We start from the raw sequence: 17870 nt of genomic DNA, 5'->3' as shown, positions 1-17870 counted from the left end.
CATGCTTCAAGTGGTTGACCTGTTTAGAGGCATACAGACATTTTACCTAACCAATGCCTTGCAGAAACTACCTGGGGAGAAGAGGTGTGGGAAGTGGGGGTGCAGTGTATCCAGGTTACAGAGTCATACTGCATGGAAGCAGACTCTTCGGTCCAACTCGTCCATGCCGACCAGACATCCCAATCTGATCTCATCGCATTTACCAGCAATTGGCCCATATCCCTCTAAATTTGGGGTTTCTTCAGCACTTCAGCTACAATCTATAAGGAAGTTGTAAATTCTAAACTTGTCTAACTCTGGCATAAAGGTAGATCAATATTTAATCAGCAAGCCTAATGGGGAAGACAGGAAGATGGAGTTGAGGATTATCAGAGTAGCCATGATCTTACTGAATGACAGACTCAATAGCAAAATGGCCTATGTTTTTCTGGTCCATTTACATAGTGATACTATCCTACCCTAACTAAGTTATAGTTAGCTTTAGAGTGCTGACGTAGACACATTGACTAAATATCTTACACTGTAACAAATCTGTGATTCTATAATTCCATCAAAAATAAAAGTGCAAAGATATTCCGCAGTAATCTGGTGAGGAAAACTGCACCTACTCAACTCTACACACCTCGCCTAACTGATATTGTTGCTGTCTCTCAATAAAGTTTTACATGCATGAAAATATCTAATACTTTGGCTGAAATCATTGGAGCACAAGAATTGACAGTAGAGATCACTCAATGTTGGATCATGGACCTCATGATTAATGAGTCAGTGAGCTGTGAACATCTTGCAGCTAATTCTGGCAGCTTGGCACTGAAGAGCAATGAAAGATCAGGACACTGTCAACAGGCAAGTGTTGGAAGAGCACGGAGGAAGGTGGCCAAATATAGAGGTCAGGTAATTGAATCAGGAGGGTGGCTTGCTGTTGTACTGTTTCATAGGTACTAGACCAGCCTGGGCATGTACCTTTAAGACATGCACTGGACATCATAACATGTGGTGCTTCAATATAATGCTTTCAGCCACTCTCTGATCTGTTCAATGGAGTCAGTATTGTGCATGTAGTCAGTCAGGGCTTCATTAGCGCAGTTGACTGGACAAGTGGTTTGTGATGCAAAAGAGGTACCAACAGCGTGGGTTCAATTCCTGCATTGGTTGAGGTTGCCTGAAAGGTTCCACCCAATCAACCTCACGCTTCACTGAGAGATGGTGACCAGGTTACACCAGCCCCAGTCACTTTCCTCAAGTGAGAGAGCAGCCCTATGGTCTGGTAGGACTATGGGTGGGTATACCTTATCTTACATGTAATGTAATAGCTGATAAGCACAGAATAAGAAATATGTTTAAATCTGAGATATCATCAGATTGTAACAACCCTAAGGCTATTTGTTTCATTGAGTCTACTCTGCTAGTTATTATTTCCCCAACCTCACTCTTTAATGGCCTACATTGTCTTTAGCTGTTCTCTTCATTTTTTATGCTTAAAGAAGTTCTTAATCTTTTTTAAATACATGTGAGTTTGCTAGTTAACTCTGATATTTTATTTTGTCCCTCATTATTTTGCTTTGGTCCTCATTATTTTAGTTTTTAAAACTCACCCAATCATCTGGCTTACCATAAATCACTGTCATATTCATAGAATCCCTACAGCATGGAAGCAGGCCATTCAGCCCAACAAATCAATACTAACCCTCTGAAGAGCATACCACCCAAAACCTAACCCCTGCCCAATTCTTATAATTTCCCATGGCTAATCCACCAAGCCTGCACATCCCAGGACACAATGGGTAATTTAGCATGGCCAATCTACCTGACCTGCACACCTTTGGACTGTGAGACGAAATCAGAGCAGGCAAAGGAAATCCATGCAGACAAGGGGAAAATGTGCAAACTCCACTCAGACTGTTGCCCGAAGCGAGGATCAAACCCAAGACCCTAGTGCTGTGAGCCAACAGCACTAACCATTGAGCCACCATAATGCTAATTGGTGCATTGTATGTTTATTTTTGTCGTTCAATTTGATACTAATGGTATTAAGAAACTTCAAGACACCTGTTACTAAGAAACTTCAAGACCTAATTGTTGTAGCATCATGTGAACTACAATATAGGGAAAATTTAGACCACATCATACTGACAATGGGGTTTGACCCAAGAAACCATATCAGTTTCACTCAGCATCAAGAGGAGAGCATGTGGTAGATGCCTGAAGAGTAAGTGCTGAGGTGGGAGTTGGGGAGGGGTGGGTGCAGATTTCACAGATGTCAACATGCTTTCAACATGTGAGAAGGAGGATCGGGTAAGTGTGGATTTAGAGCATATATTTATTGCAGCCTGATAGACTGTCTTTAAAGGGCTGGATATTAGGCCACACTACAGGAGGCCTTGTGTCATGATGGATTCTGAGCCAGGAGCTCTGCATTTGAAACCCAGTCCAGAAATTGCTGGCCATGGAAAGTACATTCCGACAGGTTGACTATCAACATGCAGCAGGCAGTAAGAATGGCAGGCTTCCCCTTCTCAAAGGGGAATATTCGGACATGATTGTACTGGGCCACCATATTGAAGTACACAGGCCAAGTCAGACCAGTACTTGTCATTCATTCACCAATATTACTTGATTTATTAGAGTCACGTGTACCCAGGTACAGTGAAAAGTTTTCTTTTGAGACCAATACAGGCAGATCATAGCAAAAAAGGACATACAATGACATAGGGTGTTCAACAGAGCAAGGAATACAAGGTTACATCTGCACAGGAGGTACGCAAAGCAAGATCAACAATACTTGACTTTAGAGAAGTCTATTCAGCAGTCTAATAATAGCAAGGAAAAAGCCGTTCTGGAAACTGTTGGTGCGTGTGTTCAAGCTTCTGCCTGTTCAAGAGATGTCAGGAGCATTACCGGGGTGGGAGGGGTCTTTGATGATGCTGGCAGTCTTTCCCTGGCAACGAGAGGTGTAGATGGAGTTAACGGATGGGAAGTTGGCTTCCATGATGGTCTGGGCTGTGTTACTGGATTTTCCTTTGGTCTAACCAGTCTTTCTTGATGCAGAGTCATGTACCTCAAGGTGTAGCAGCTGGTAACCCAGTTCAGGAAAATCTAATGGGGGGAGTACTTGCTTTGTCTAACTCAGGCATCAGCAAACAGGGGAAAGCTGCTAAGTTAGGCCATGTGTAGATCTGCATTTCCTGATGTAAACCTGATGTTACAGTCATTTTACTTTGATGGAAGGTCCTGGAAAGCCTCAGCGATGAATCACTCGTTTTCTCCTTCATTAATATTGCTTGGAGGAAGAATATTGGACAGAGCACTCTCTTCTTTAAGTAGTCATGATTCGGAGATGCCGGTGTTGGACTGGGGTGTACAAAATTAAAAATCACGCAACACCAGCTTATAGTCCAACAGTTTTAAGTAGTGCAGCATGTAATCTTTAATGTCCAGCTGACACATTGGAATAGGCAGCCGGGCCTGAGTTTGATATCTGATCTGAAAGAACTGCTGCACACGAAAATATTATTATAAATTATTTATGGTTATGTGTGTAATCAAGATCTGGAATGTCCCACATTTATTGTCAGATCAACTCTTATACCGTGAAAGTGGCTAATGCATTTTAAAGAAATAGTTTAGGGCATATTTATCTCAAAGAAAAATCTCATTATCAAGAAGATTTTCTTAGTTTGTTATTTGCGGCAAGCTCATAAACCTGAGAATAAAAAATGTTAAGCATTTCACCTTCAGTGAGAAAAATCTCCTTCCTGATTTATTAAATCTTATTGCCTTCAAATGTAATTCCCCTCTCCACCTCTGAAAAATGCTGATTGCCTTTCTTCGTTGTCCTGAGGGTGTAAGGAGTCTCATTCCACATAGTCCTGACTGGGGAAATCCATTGTGAGGTTTCTGATGGCAATCCAGCAGTTACCATGGTTATGTTTTTGCTGTGGTAGCACACAAATTACTACATTTATTCTTTTCACTTTCACAAGTAGCTAAAGTAAGACTTGAACCGATAACCTCTGGGTTCCTTAAACCATTGCCATAATTACCTGACTACTGCAAAGGAAAAAAACTGCAAAAGCTGGAAACCTAAATGAAAATATCCTCAGCAGGTGTGACAGCACCTGTGGTGTGTGAGAAGCAGAGTTAAGTCTGCACAGTCACCTATCTAAAACAGATTTATCTTGTCAGATCTGCTACATTTTCTGTTTTCATGTCACCCGCAACTGGCTTCCTCCCCTATCCATTTCCTCCTTCAGCCTCTCTCTCATCAGAAGTGTTGTTTACCCACCCATCTATCATAGAATCTCTACAGTGTGGAAGCAGGACATTTGGCCCATCAAGTCCACACCAACCGTTCAAAGAGCATCCCACCCAGACCCATCCTCCCTACCCTGCATTTCCTATGGCTAATCCATCTAGCCTACACATCGCTGGGAGGTAACTGGAGTACCTGGAGGGCACAGACAAAGGCATGAGGAGAATGTACAAACTCCACACAGACAGTTGCCTAAAGGTGGAACTGAATCAAGCTCCTTGGTGCTGTGAGGCAGTCGTGCTAACCACTGAGCCACCGTGCTGCCCCAATCCATCAATTTGTCTGTTGACCTGTCTGTTTATATATTTAATCATCTGACTTTCACATATAGTTGTGTTTGATTCACAGTCTGTTGTGCACTAAGCTCTCACGGCTCGGTAAGTGTGAAACGTTGCAACACAGCCTTAGACCTCAACGTTACCATACGCCAACCCCAGATGAAAAGTGGACTTCTCTGGTGATCAGATGAAGACTGCATTAACTGCAACAATAATGGCATTTGCACTCAAAAGTTTTCACCTTAAATGTCCTGTTCTATCACGGAAAGCACTTCTAGGCCCCAGGCAACCTTCATTTTAAGTCGATTTTTGTGTCGCTGACAAGACCAGCCCTGCTTCTTGAAAGGGAGCCAATGGAATGCTGCAAATCCTTCCAGCGGGTTTGGCAAATGTGCCTTGTTTCCAAGCTCACTTATGAGTCATCCATGTTAATCGGTGATCAGTGTCGCTTATGGGCAGGTTGTAGGTAAAAGTGCCTGGTATCCTTTCCTCAAAGGAATTGATGAACACAGTTGGTGTTTTACAGAAAGTTCAACAGGTTGGTGCTCAATGGTTGGCACTGCTGCCACACAATGCCAATGACCCAGGTTCAATTCTACCCTTGGGCGACTGTCTGTATGCATAGAGTTAATGAGAGGTACAGCATGGAAACAGACTCGTAAATCCAATAAATCCAACCAGCCATTAATTTAGTCCATTAGTCTACTCCCATTGCCAGAATTTGTCATACATCTCTAAACCCCCTTCTTAATCATGTAACCATCCACATGCCTTTTAAATGTTGTCATTGTACCAGCCTCTATCACCTCCTCTGGCAGCTCATTCCATACATACGCCACCCTCTGCATGAAATGTTTGCCACTTAGGTCCCTTTTAAATCTTTCCCCTCTCACCTTAAACCTATGCCCTGTAGTTTTGAACTCCGTTATCCTGGAGAAAATACCTTGACTATTCACCCTATCCATGCCCCTCATGATTTTATAAACCTCTATAAGGTCACCCCTCAGCCTCCAACACTTCAGGGAAAACAACCCCAGCCCATCCAGCCTCTCCCTATACCTCAAATCGTCCAAACCTGGCAACGTCCTTGTAAATCTTTTCTGAACCCTTTTAGGTTTCGCAACACCCTTCCTATGACAGGGCAACGAGAATTGAATGCAGTTTTCCCAACCAATGTCGTATACAGCAACAACATTACCTCCCTACTCTTGTACTCAATGCACTGACCAATAAAGTTAAATGTACCAAACACCTTCCTCACTATCCTGTCTACCTGCAACTCCACTTTCAAGAAACTATGAACCTGCACTCCATCGTCTCTTTGTTCAGCAACACTCCCCAGGATTTTACCATTAAGTCCAGAAGTCCTGCCCTGTTTTGCCCTACCAAAATGTGGCACTTCGCATTTATCTAGATTAAATTCCATCCATCACTTCTCAGCCCATTGGCCCATCTGATCAAGACCCCATTGTACTCTGAGGTAACCTTCTTCATTCTCTCTCATTTCTGCGTGGGTTTCCTCTGAGTGCTCCAGTTTCCTTCCACAGTCCAAAGATGAGTAGTTTAGGTGGATTGGCCATGCTAAATTGCCCATAGTGGCCAGAGATGTTCAGACTAGGTGGGTTAACCATGGGAAATGCAGTGTTAAAGGGATAGGGTCGGGTGTATGCCTGGGTACGTGTTTCTCTGCAGAGGGTTGGTGTGGACTCAATGGGCCGAATGTCCCGCTTCCACATTGTGTGGCTTCTTTGATTGATGATCAATCTCATTTCTTGACATTTTTTTTAAAAACACTATTAAAGTTGCCAAACTATTAAATATTACGTCCAGGGGTCAGGTGAAATTCCTTAATTTATTATCATTAGATATACCAAAAATCATTCTACTGTCACTTGAAAGTGACTAAATGGCTCATCTTCTCTAGTTATACACTCCCTCAGTTGGTCATAACAAGGTTAGGTCAAAAATGAATGCGTTCCCTTGTGTGTTTAGCTGCCTCCCACAACCCAATGTTTTAAAAGGGCCCACATAACCATGTGTTACAAAAAGTGAGAGTTTATTCATTCCTAAACATGAGAAGGACTAACAACACAACACCAAAAACCAGATGAGAAGCTAGAAGTAAGTCCAAAAGATGAAAGCGGAAGAAACAGAAATACACATCAGTCTCCGAAATGTTTATAAGGAGTAGATAAATGAAGAATGCCCCCATTGTGCTAGAGATTATGAGTGGTGCTGACTTTAGTGGTTGAACAGCCAGTTTCAAGGTTTTCATTTTGTAGGTTGGTTGAGATTTTACAGTATAGATTCCTTTTGACCTTGGCTGAATTCCAGCATTGAGGGTGAGAGAGTCCTTCTATTGCCTTTTTTCCTTTTACATGGCATAGTAGATTACTGGCTGCTAGCACTCAGAACGACAGAACTTCTTGACCTGCAACATATGGGTGACTAGTGAATTGTTTTTCGACTGTGTTTTCAGATTTGCATTTGAACCCAGGCATGTGGATAACAGCCTCCCGGCACACACAAGGACACCGAAACCCACTAAAGAGAAAGTGAGGACTGCAGATGTTGGTGAGTCAGAGTCAACAAGTGTGGAAAATCACAGCAGGTCAGGCAGCGTCCCAGGAGCAGGAGAGTCGATGTTTTGGGCATAAACACTTCATCAAGAGTCCTACTAAGTACACTCCAGTCGAATTGAACCTGGCTTTTTTTAATCGTTGATCTTGAGTAGGCTTCATAAGGAAAAGCACAAAATGTGCCTGTAGCTTGGAACATAAACCATAGGGTGAGGGTTACCACTGAGCTGGAGGGGGGATCATCTTCCTCTCATTTTCTTGGAAGCCATAAAAGATTGCAATCTAGCCGGTTTGACTAGCCTCCTACCCCTGTGATGGGTTATTGTTTGCAGTTCTCTTTCCATGTTCAGGTGTGACATTCTGTGGGTGTCTCTGTCTTACTCCAGATAGCCACTTGATTTACATCTGTCATCATTTCTACATGTATTAGTCTTCTTTTAAAGAAACAGGATATGAAGTCAAAGTTAAAAATGTCCGCGGTGCTTTGGAGTTCTGACCTGTGATGATACAAAGTAAGACTTGTGCTGACATCCTCAAAATTAATCTGGTACACAGCTCTTTTTAACCTAAATACAGATGCAGTGAATGTTGATGGTCTCAATGCCAAGGAATGTTAGAGATAACTGGTGACCAGATAGAAAACCACTCAGAAAACAGAGATAGCAGAGGGTTAAAGGATTAAACCATTCCTTTCACATTCAGCTTCTCTGTACAAATAAAAGAGGATTAATCTTCATCACAGGCATCATTTTATTCAGGCGAAATGAGGCTTGAATTCTGTTGATACGTTCATCCTACATTCTAAAACCACCAACATGATGTATCTGCAGCCCTGAAGACAATAACGATTTTTCTTCCCTGATGTACATGTTAAACATGTCATGTTCCCCCTTACATAACAGTGTAACGCCAGTGAGATCTCAGATTCTGAAACATGGCTATGATTGAATGAGGTAATGTTACTGATACAAGAAGGGTGGAAAATCCTCCGATGACACAGAACTGGCTCAATCTTTTATTGACAATTTTTTTTTAGATTACTTACAGTGTGGAAACAGGTCCTTCGGCCCAACAAGTCCACACCGACCCGCCGAAGTGCAACCCACCCATACATTTACCCCTTTTACCTAACACTACGGGCAATTTAGCATGGCCAATTCACCTGACCTGCATATCTTTGGATTGTGGGAGGAAACCGGAGCACCCGGAGGAAACCCACGCAGACACGGGGAGAATGTGCAAACTCCACACAGTCAGTCGCCTGAGGCGGGAAATGAACCCTGGTCTTTGGCACTGTGAGGCAGCAGTGCTAACCACTGTGCCACCGTGCCACCCAATGTCACAGACAAACGCAGATGGTTAATTCTTCTGGCCTTCCACAAGCATCAAGTCCCCAGTCCTAAACCCATTGCAGAAAGCTGGGTGTCATCACTTGTTTCATACTTTCTACTGGCATTTAGAGCTGGATTCACTGGACAGCAATATAATAGAGCAGGTAATAGTTTCAGGCTCTCGTACAATTGTGATCTGATTTCTGAATCCTAATGCTTTCAGGAGCTGACTTGAGAGAGTTTCTCCAAATCTATGTACAACATTGATTCTTTCTAAATTGATAGGATGTCCTTCAATACAGAGAGCAATGAGGACCTGAACTCCAAAAGGAAGTGTGGGGATAATGACAAGCCAATTTTAATGGCTCTGCCTCAGAATCCAAATCAGAAGGGCAGTCAGTGAGAGAATTGAGTGGTCCCAAGACTACCATCGAGATCAGCAGCAAGTCTGCATTGCTGGGACAGTCCTGTTCAAGAGCCCACAAGTTTTAAATCATCATCATCACTGGTGGTCCCTCCCGGACGAAGATAACTGTCTTCCACTCTCAGGGTGAGTCCATAGGTGGCCGTATAGACTGATGCGGCTCTGTCACATTTGGGGCAGGTGGTGGTCATGGGAAGGGGGTGGGTAGGGCATTGGTGTGGCAGCGCGCTCGTTTCACTGTTTCTGCCTGGTTTCAGCTTTGTCCCGATGACAAGACTCCAAGTGCTCAACAACTTTCCGGATGCTCCTCTTCCATTTCGGATGGTCTTGGGTCAGTGATTCCCAGGTGTCTGTGGGACTGCTGTACTTTGCCAATGAGGCCTTGAAGGCATCCCTGATGCACCACCTCTGTACCTGGGGCTGGGAGTAGAGCACCTGCTTGGGGAGTCTCGTGTCTGTCATATGGACAAAATGCCCAGCCCATCACAGCCGATCAAGGCGGGGTCAGTACCTTGAACCTGAGGAATGTTGACCTGAGAAGGGCACTGGCGTTGGTGCATCTGTCTTCCATATATGGACCAAACAGCCAAGGACCCACCCCACTGCTGGTCAAGGCGGAGTGACTCTTTACGGTGGCATGCTGGCTCAGTGGTTAGCACTGCTGCCTCACAGCACTAGGGTCCCAGGTTCGATTCCAGCCTCAGGTGACTGTCTGTGTGGAGTTTGCACATTCTCCCAGTGTCTGTGTGGGTTTCCTCCGGGTGCTCTGGTTTCCTGCCACAGTCCAAAGATGTGCAGGTCAGGTGAATTGGCCATGCTAAATTGCCCTTAGTGCTAGGTGCATTAGTCAGAGGGAAATGTGTCTGGGTGGGTTGCTCTTCGGAGAGTTGGTGTGAACTGGTTGGGCCGAACAGCCTGTTTCCACACTGTAGGGAATTTAATCTAATCTAATCTTATCAAAGACAAAGAAACGATCAAACAATGCTGGAGGGACCACTTCAGAGACCTTCCCAATCTGTCATCAATCTGGGTGTTAAAAATGTCTTTATCTTTAGCGCTGTGTCTTTCATTTGGAGTGGCCATTGCAGTTCTCCTGTGAATTCAAGGTTAAAGTGGCCTGGGGGTGTGATTTATGTAAAGGACCATGGTTTACATAAATGTTTTAGCGCTCCCCCATAACCACACCCTACCTGATTGAGGTGAGCACTTGATATGCCTGAGCATTTTAGAATGGTATGGGGCTGGAGAGAATATTTAACAGTCCATCCCTTGCCATCACCCAACCCCACCTAGTTTCCAGTTGATTAGGGTGCGATCATTACAATTCCCACCACCAAATCATGAGCCCACATACCCACCCGAACCAGGAAGCAGCAAGTTGAGATGTCTGCAATGGTTGGGAGCTCTCTTGGCTTGTGAATGTCTAGCTGCTCCAGGGCAGATTTTGACCTCATTTCCTTATCAAGCTCAGGCTAAGTGCCAGCCACAATAGGAATAAACCTGAAATCGAGAAGGGCTGGTTATGAATTAGAACAGACAAGTCATTCAACAGACATTCAAATACAAACATAAGTATCAGTGCAATTCTCAATCTCACAGTGTGATACTATTGATGCGTTGAGAGAGGATCTGCACAGAAACATTTTAATTGTGCACAGTGTAGTTTTAAGCCAATAATTAGGTCACTTTCAGCAACTCCACTCTGTAACCAGCTGAGCAGAACAGCGTGAATCAAGATACATACTTCTGTTTCACCACTTCATGTTCTCCTTCAGTAAAGTGGTAAACATTGAAAGAGATGCTAAGGTTGAGATTGCAGCTATCAAATAGAGTGAAACAGCCCCATGTGGAACAGTGTGTCCACTTCTGGGCACCACACCATGGCTAAAAGTAGGAAATGCTGATGATAGATTATGCAAACAGCACTTGTACTTGCTTGAATATTGCGGGTAGTAAAGGTATTTGTAGGGTTGATACTAAAAAGCAACTTCCTGTGATGGGCAAATCAGCAATGAGGAATTTGATTGTAAAATTGGAGGCCAGCCATTTGTGAGAGAAAGTTTAAGGAGCATGTTTCCACAGAAATTGTAATAAGACTCAAGAATTCATTTCCTAAATAAGTATGGATGTGGGACAATTGGATATCTTCAAGACTGATTTTGATAATTTTTTATGATGTAATGAATTTTGAAGGTGAGCTACAGATCAGTATAATCCAACAAAATGCAAGTTTGACTCTTGGAATGGTTTACTTCTCTTCGTATAAACCAGTAGGATACCCTTGAGTGAGGAAGTTGTATGATTAATATCCACAATACAGACTTGAGCACTAATCCAGGCTAATGCTTCATCTATGAGGGAGTCTGTTCTGTTGGAATCATTTTTTTTTGACTAAGACATTAAACTGAGATCAATCAGCTCACTCAGCTGAACATAAAAAAAATCCTAAGAGGAGAAAGTGAGGACTGCAGATGCTGAAGATCAGAGCTGAAAACGTGTTGCTGGAAAAGCGCAGCAGGTCAGGCAGCATCCAAGGAGCAGGAGAATCGACGTTTCGGGCATGAGCCCTTCATTTCCTAAATAAAAAATCCTAAAACATTATTTGAACGAGAACAGAGGAATTATTAGTTTGTGACTTGGTTCCACATTTTTCATTGAAAGTGCATCCAATACCTGGATATTTCTTCAAATAACTTATGGCCTGTTTTGTACTTAAAGAGGTCCCCTGTACACAAGAGACTTCTGCAAAAGTCCTGTATGGGCAGCATGGTATATTCTACATTTAAATGAAGCAAATCTCTCTTTGGTATACATTGTTCATTCTGTATTCTTAGTCACTAATAGATAACTGCTGATATCAATGTTGCATCGCCATGTACATCACTATCTCATTATAGTTAGCCCTGTGTCTTGACCAACATTCATTCCTCAGTGGACACCATTCCAGAAAGCAAACTATCTGGCCAATTTTTAATTTTTTTAACTTTGTTTTCTTTATTTTCTTCTGCTTTGTACCAAGATTCTGTACCTAGGTATCTTTGTACCTAAGATGGGGCCATAAGTGGTGACTTGTAAACCTTTCACTGTACTCATGTGAGCACATGTGATAATAAAGCTAATTCAATTCAATTCAATTGCACATTGCAGACTCTGTGACCTTACCAGGGAAAAATCAACTGTCATGTTTCTGACATTACAACAGAATGTCCTAAATATCCCACTAGTGTAAAGAACATCAGAATTTATTGGAAGGCGCTAAAACAAATCTTAATTCCTAGTTTATTTAAATTGGAGTCTAGATCTGAGGTTTACCTAAATATGTATTTATTTCTAAGTGTTGGCTACACAAGTGTGAAAAAAAACTCACACTATTACACAAAAAGTCCCAAATGAGTAATATTGGACAGGGCTGCTCACTATCAAAAGGAGAACTCGCTAACTTGGTGAAGGCTGTGGAGACTGGCCTTATATTCACAGGAGGATTGAAGAATGTAAAGTATGCTTACTAAAGTCTTTACTGGTCTGATGGTTCTTCTGACTTTGGAGGTGTGTGGGAACAACGAGAGCCCGGGCACACAGTCTCCGTCACTGTAATTTGGACCACGGTGAGGGGGAGCTTCTTCACTCAGACAGCTTGGTATTCTCTACTCCAGAGTGCTGTGGTAGCTCAGTCATTGAGGATATTGAAGACAGAGGTCAGTATGGGGCTACATTCCCTCAAAGTGTGGCAGCCGTTTAGAGGTTCTGCACATGCTGATTGGGACATCCTGCACATACTGACTTTTGGTTTCATAAGTTGCTGCTACATACCGACCTCAGAAGTCTGTGCAGCAGGTAGGGAGATTGGAGGGATAATTAATTTGGGATTGTTCTAGGAAGTGACATTGAGGTAGAATCTCAGCCTGGATCAAGCTCAATGGCAGAACAAGCTTGAGCAGCCAAATAACCTGCTTCTACTTCATGTGTTCCAATGTATCAATCCACATCTTTCATTCTAGAACCATAATAGCCCTCTTTCCCTCTGTCAGTCTTAACTGACTTTTGATATCAGATATTGCTATAGTCCTGCACTATAATAGCTGGAGAATGCATGATTTCGAGATGCCGGTGTTGGACTGGGGCGTACAAAGTTAAAAATCACACAACACCAGGTTATAGTCCAACAGGTTTAATTGGAAGCACTAGCTTTCGGAGCAATGCTCCTTCTTCAGGTGGTAGTGGAGGGCTCGATCGTAACACAGAATTTATTGCAAAAATTTACAGTGAAATTATACATTGAAAAATTGATTGTCTGTTAAGCCTTTCCCTGTTAGAATACCGTGACAGTTTCACTTCTTTCATGTGTAAATCACAAAACCTTTTTTTAAAAGTTGCATTCTCGGGTTAGCTGTTAACAATGGTGATAGCTAGACAATATGTTGAAGGTGTTAGCCCCCTGTGTTCTCTATCTATGACCTGATGTTTAGATTGATTCTAATCTAAAAAGTGAGATGACAGAGTTTTACATAGATTCATGCAGTTTTTGAGCTCAGAGTTCTACATGAATGTATGCAGTTTTTGAGCAAAGTGCAAAGTAACTCTGCAAGTACAAATTTGCCCCACAAAATATATGTGTGCATGTGGGTCTTTGTCTGTCTGTGTGTGTGTGTCTGTCTGGGGTCACATGCACCTCCTCACAGACTTAAGACACTCTGCATTCACTACACACACACACACTTTCTCACACCCACAACCCCCACCCCAGACAGACACACTGTATTCTAACAGGTGAAAGGCTTAACAGACAATCAATTTTTCAATGTATAATTTCAGTTACATCACACTGCAAATTTTTGCAATAAATTCTGTGTTACAATTGAGCCCTCCACTATCATCTGATGAAGGAGCGTCGCTCCGAAAGCTAGTGTGCTTCCAATTAAATCTGTTGGACTATAACCTGGTGTTGTGTGATTTTTAACTTTGGAGAATGCATGTTTGGGTTAAGGCACAGTTAGTGCAGAGATGAAGTTTCCCTCTGTCCCTATCCACTGCTGAACGTGTGGACATTTAATATTGACACTTGAAGCAGGGAAGAGTTCCATCGCCTGGCATTGACATCCTTCATCTTAATAAGCAAACAGCAACAAAGCAGAGAATAATAAATTACTGATGGTCAGGCCCTCTGTCTAAACACTGAGAGATTCCTTGCTCAGTCGCCTTCATGAGTTCCAGCAGGATTCTGACAGCTTTCAAAGCAGAATAATGAATGACATTTGACACCTGTCACGGTGCCGAATGTTAGATAAAGCAATCAAATGTTAATTATATTTGGCCAATCTGTCAATGCCGACACTGGCTCAGTCAGACTGACAGTCTCTAAGGGGAAGGAAAGGAGATTGAAAGGGAGAAGAGTGTGGGCTGATCTCCTCATCTTTTACCACTGAGATACAATAAAGAATAGCCATTGATTAGTTCAGTCTGTAAATTAGCTTCAGTTCTCCCCACCTCCTATCGTTGGATAATTATTTTTTAACAAGTCATTGTTGATGAAATCATTGCCTTCTTCAATTCGTGCCACAGACCCAGGCTGAGGAAGAAGAGATCTTCCACACTATTTCTGCCAAGATTTGAACTGAGAGTAAATGTAAACACATCGATCAGAAAATCATGAACTGGTTCAATGTCTTTGTATGGGAGTAAGTGATGACTGCAGATGCTGGAGATCAGAGCTGAAAATGTGTTGCTGGAAAAGCGCAGCAGGTCAGGCAGCATCCAAGGAGCAGGAGAATCGACGTTTCAGGCATGAGCCCTTCTTCAGGAATGCCCTTCTTCATTCCTGAAGAAGGGCTCATCCGAAACGTCGATTCTCCTGCTCCTTGGATGTTGCCTGACCTGCTGCGCTTTTCCAGCAACACATTTTCAGCTCAATGTCTTTGTATCTCCTGTAACATTTAGGAGAAAGTGAGGACTGTAGATGCTGGAGTGTCAGAATGGCACTAGAAAAACAGAGTAGGTCAGGCAGCATCCGAGGAGCAGGTGAGTCAACATTTCGGGCATAAGCCGTTCATCAGGAATGTGTCACTATCACTTTTGTCTGGGTCAACACAGATGGCTGGAAGCTGGAAACTGGAAGCTTTTCAGGTCAAATCAGTCTTATGTTCAGGCAGAGCTGCAACAGAAGGAGCATTATCCCTTTCACACACCATGACACAACAATGTCTCTCCATTTACTCTGCCCCAACATTGTCCCACAGCATTAAAAAGAGGAACTTGTTATTCATTCTGGAACATGATGCAAGTTTCTTCTCAAGAATGTTCATAGGATCCCTGCAGTGTGGAAGCAGGCCATTCAGCCCACACTGACTCTCTGAAGAGCAGATCACCCAAACCACCCCCTTACCCTATTCCTGTAACCTTGCATTTCCCATGGCTAATCCATCAATAATCCATAAATTTGCAGATGATGCTAAGATCAGTGGAGTTGTGTATAGTGCTGAGGATGTTGCAGGTTACAGAGGGACATAGATAAGATGCAGAGCTGGTCTGAGAGGTGGCAAATAGAGTTTAATGTGGAAAAGTGTGAGGTGATTCACTTTGAAAGGAGTAACAGGAATGCAGAGTACTGGGCTAATGGTAAGATTCTAGGTAGTGTAAATGAGCAGAGAGATCTTGGTGTCCATGTACATAGATCCCTGAAAGTTGCCACCCTGATTGATAGGGCTGTTAAGAAGGCATATGGTGTGTTAGCTTTTATTAGTAGAGGGATTGAGTTTCGGAACCAGGAGGTTATACTTCAGCTGTACAAAACTCTGGTGCATTCACCAGAGAATTGGAGAATTGCATACAGTTCTGGTCGCCGCATTATAAGAAGGCTGTGGAATCTTTGGAAAGGGTTTAGGGGAGATTAACTGGGATGTTGCCTGGTATGGAGGGAAGGTCTTATGAGGAAAGGCTGAGGGCCTTGAGGCCCTCATTGGAGAGAAGAAGGTTGAGAAGTGATTTAATTAAGACATATAACATAATCAGAGGGTTAGATAGAGTGAACAGTGAAAGCCTTTTTCCTTGGATGGTGATGGCTCACACGAGGGGACATAGCTTTACATTGAGGGGTGATAGATACTGGACAGATGTCAGAGGTGGTTTCTTTTCTCAGAGAGTAGTAGGGGGTGTGGAACACACTGTCAACAACAGTAGTAGACTTGCCAACTTTAAGGGATTCAAATTGTCATTGGATAGACATTTGATTTTAAATAGAATAGTGTAGGATAGATGGGCTTCAGGTTGGTTCTACAGGTCAGCACTATATCAAGGGCTGAAGGGCCTGTACTATGCTGTAATAATCTATGTCCTATGTTGTAAGCATGCACATCCCTGGACACTATGGGGCAATTTAGCATGACCAATTACCTTTCCTGTACATCTTTGGACTGCGGGAAGAAACCAGGGAGAATGTGCCAAATCCACACAGAAAGTCATCTGAGGCTGGAATCAAATCTGGTTCGCTGGTGTTGTGAGGCAACAGTGCTAACCACTGAGCCATTGCACCACCCCAAAATGTTTTCAAACAAAATTTGACACCAATATTACAAGGAAATTAAATGCTGGGTCAACAAGGGATTTTTTTTTAAAGGAATATCTTAAAGAATGCTTGGTAAACATGCAGAAAGAAAGCATTTGCAGACTTTAGAGCAATGAAGAATTGCTTTCCTCACTTTTTGACGAACAAGGGAGTTAAAGGGTATTGAGGGTTGGTGGGAGTGTGGTCTGAAGCCACAATCAGATCAGACATGATCTCACCGAATGGCGGAGCAGGCTTGAGGAACTGAATGGTCGACTTTGGTTCCTGGTTTATATGTTCACACTACAATTGGATGGCATTTTCTCATTCTCCACACTGATCATACCATGAGCTTTCTAACAGAGATTGGCAACCAGCACCCCACTCTGTATTACCAGCACAGTCTCCTCAAAGCTGATTTGTGTGAGGGCATATGCAGCCACATTTTTGAATACCAACCTACTTCATTATGAAAAGAAATTCTTTGCATTATAAAAATAATGCATCTTAAAAAAAAGCTTGCTCATGATATTTTTGCTTTCTACCTTAACCCTGCAGGTTAACTTCATATTCAGTGCCATAAAATGTAAACTCAGGAACTCAAAGGGATCAAACTGAAGAGAAATTAAATCCAGGCCTTGAATATATTTTTCAAAGTATGCTGTAAGGTTTCATGAATTGATGATGCAACACTTCCCATTGAGCGATCATTACAATCTCAGAAGAACTTAAAGAATGAAGACTGCTATTCCTTCTCGGAGTGGCTGAGAGCCAGAGCGGAATGGGTAAAACTGTGTTTCGGAACGGCAGTCGCCTATCTCTTAGGACCGACTGACCCATGTTCAACTGCTGTTCACATGGAACCCTTCTCCACTTCGATCTTCAAAGTTCTCGTTTGAATATTTGCTACTACCACCAAGATCTGCACCTGCGGTGGCTCCACCCATGCCCACGTCCTAGGCTTCAGTGCTCACCACAATGACCCTCCTACACGTCGCGGCTTAGACCCCACGGGCTCTGCATTGCCAGCGACGGCCAGGTATGGGCCCGACGCTCCAGCGCCATCCATTTTCAGGGCTAGTTGATTCGGCAGATGAGTTGTTACACACTCCTTAGCAGATTCCGACTTCCATGGTCACCTTTATGGGTGGCACGGTGGCACAGTGGTTAGCACTGCTGCCTCACAGTGCCGGAGACCTGGGTTCAATTCCCAGCTCAGGCGACTGTCTGTGTGGAGTTTGCACATTCTCCCCGTGTCTGCGTGGGTTTCCTCTGGGTGCTCCAGTTTCCTCCCACCGTCCAAAAATGTGCAGGTTAGGTGAATTGGCCATGCTAAATTGCCCGTAGTGTTAGCTGAAGGGGTAAATGTAGGGCAATGGGTCTGGGTGGGTTGCGCTTCAGCGGGTCAG

The 17870-nt window shown here is 43.2% G+C and overlaps 1 long non-coding RNA gene across 1 annotated transcript; it reads right to left on the bottom strand.

The window, feature by feature from the left end:
* Positions 1-211: 211 nt before the first annotated feature.
* Positions 212-17592, bottom strand: LOC122565083. Its single transcript, XR_006316074.1, has 3 exons — positions 17474-17592; positions 17267-17275; positions 212-222 (listed from the first exon to the last, which is right to left on the bottom strand). It is a non-coding gene; the product is annotated as an uncharacterized LOC122565083 (long non-coding RNA).
* Between the last annotated feature and the right edge of the window lie 278 nt (positions 17593-17870).

Source organism: Chiloscyllium plagiosum, chromosome 31 (genome assembly GCF_004010195.1).
Source record: "Chiloscyllium plagiosum isolate BGI_BamShark_2017 chromosome 31, ASM401019v2, whole genome shotgun sequence".
In the NCBI taxonomy this organism is placed as follows: domain Eukaryota; kingdom Metazoa; phylum Chordata; class Chondrichthyes; order Orectolobiformes; family Hemiscylliidae; genus Chiloscyllium; species Chiloscyllium plagiosum.
The sequence above is the reverse complement of the archived record's forward strand: the minus strand, read 5'-3'. Positions and strand labels throughout refer to the sequence as shown.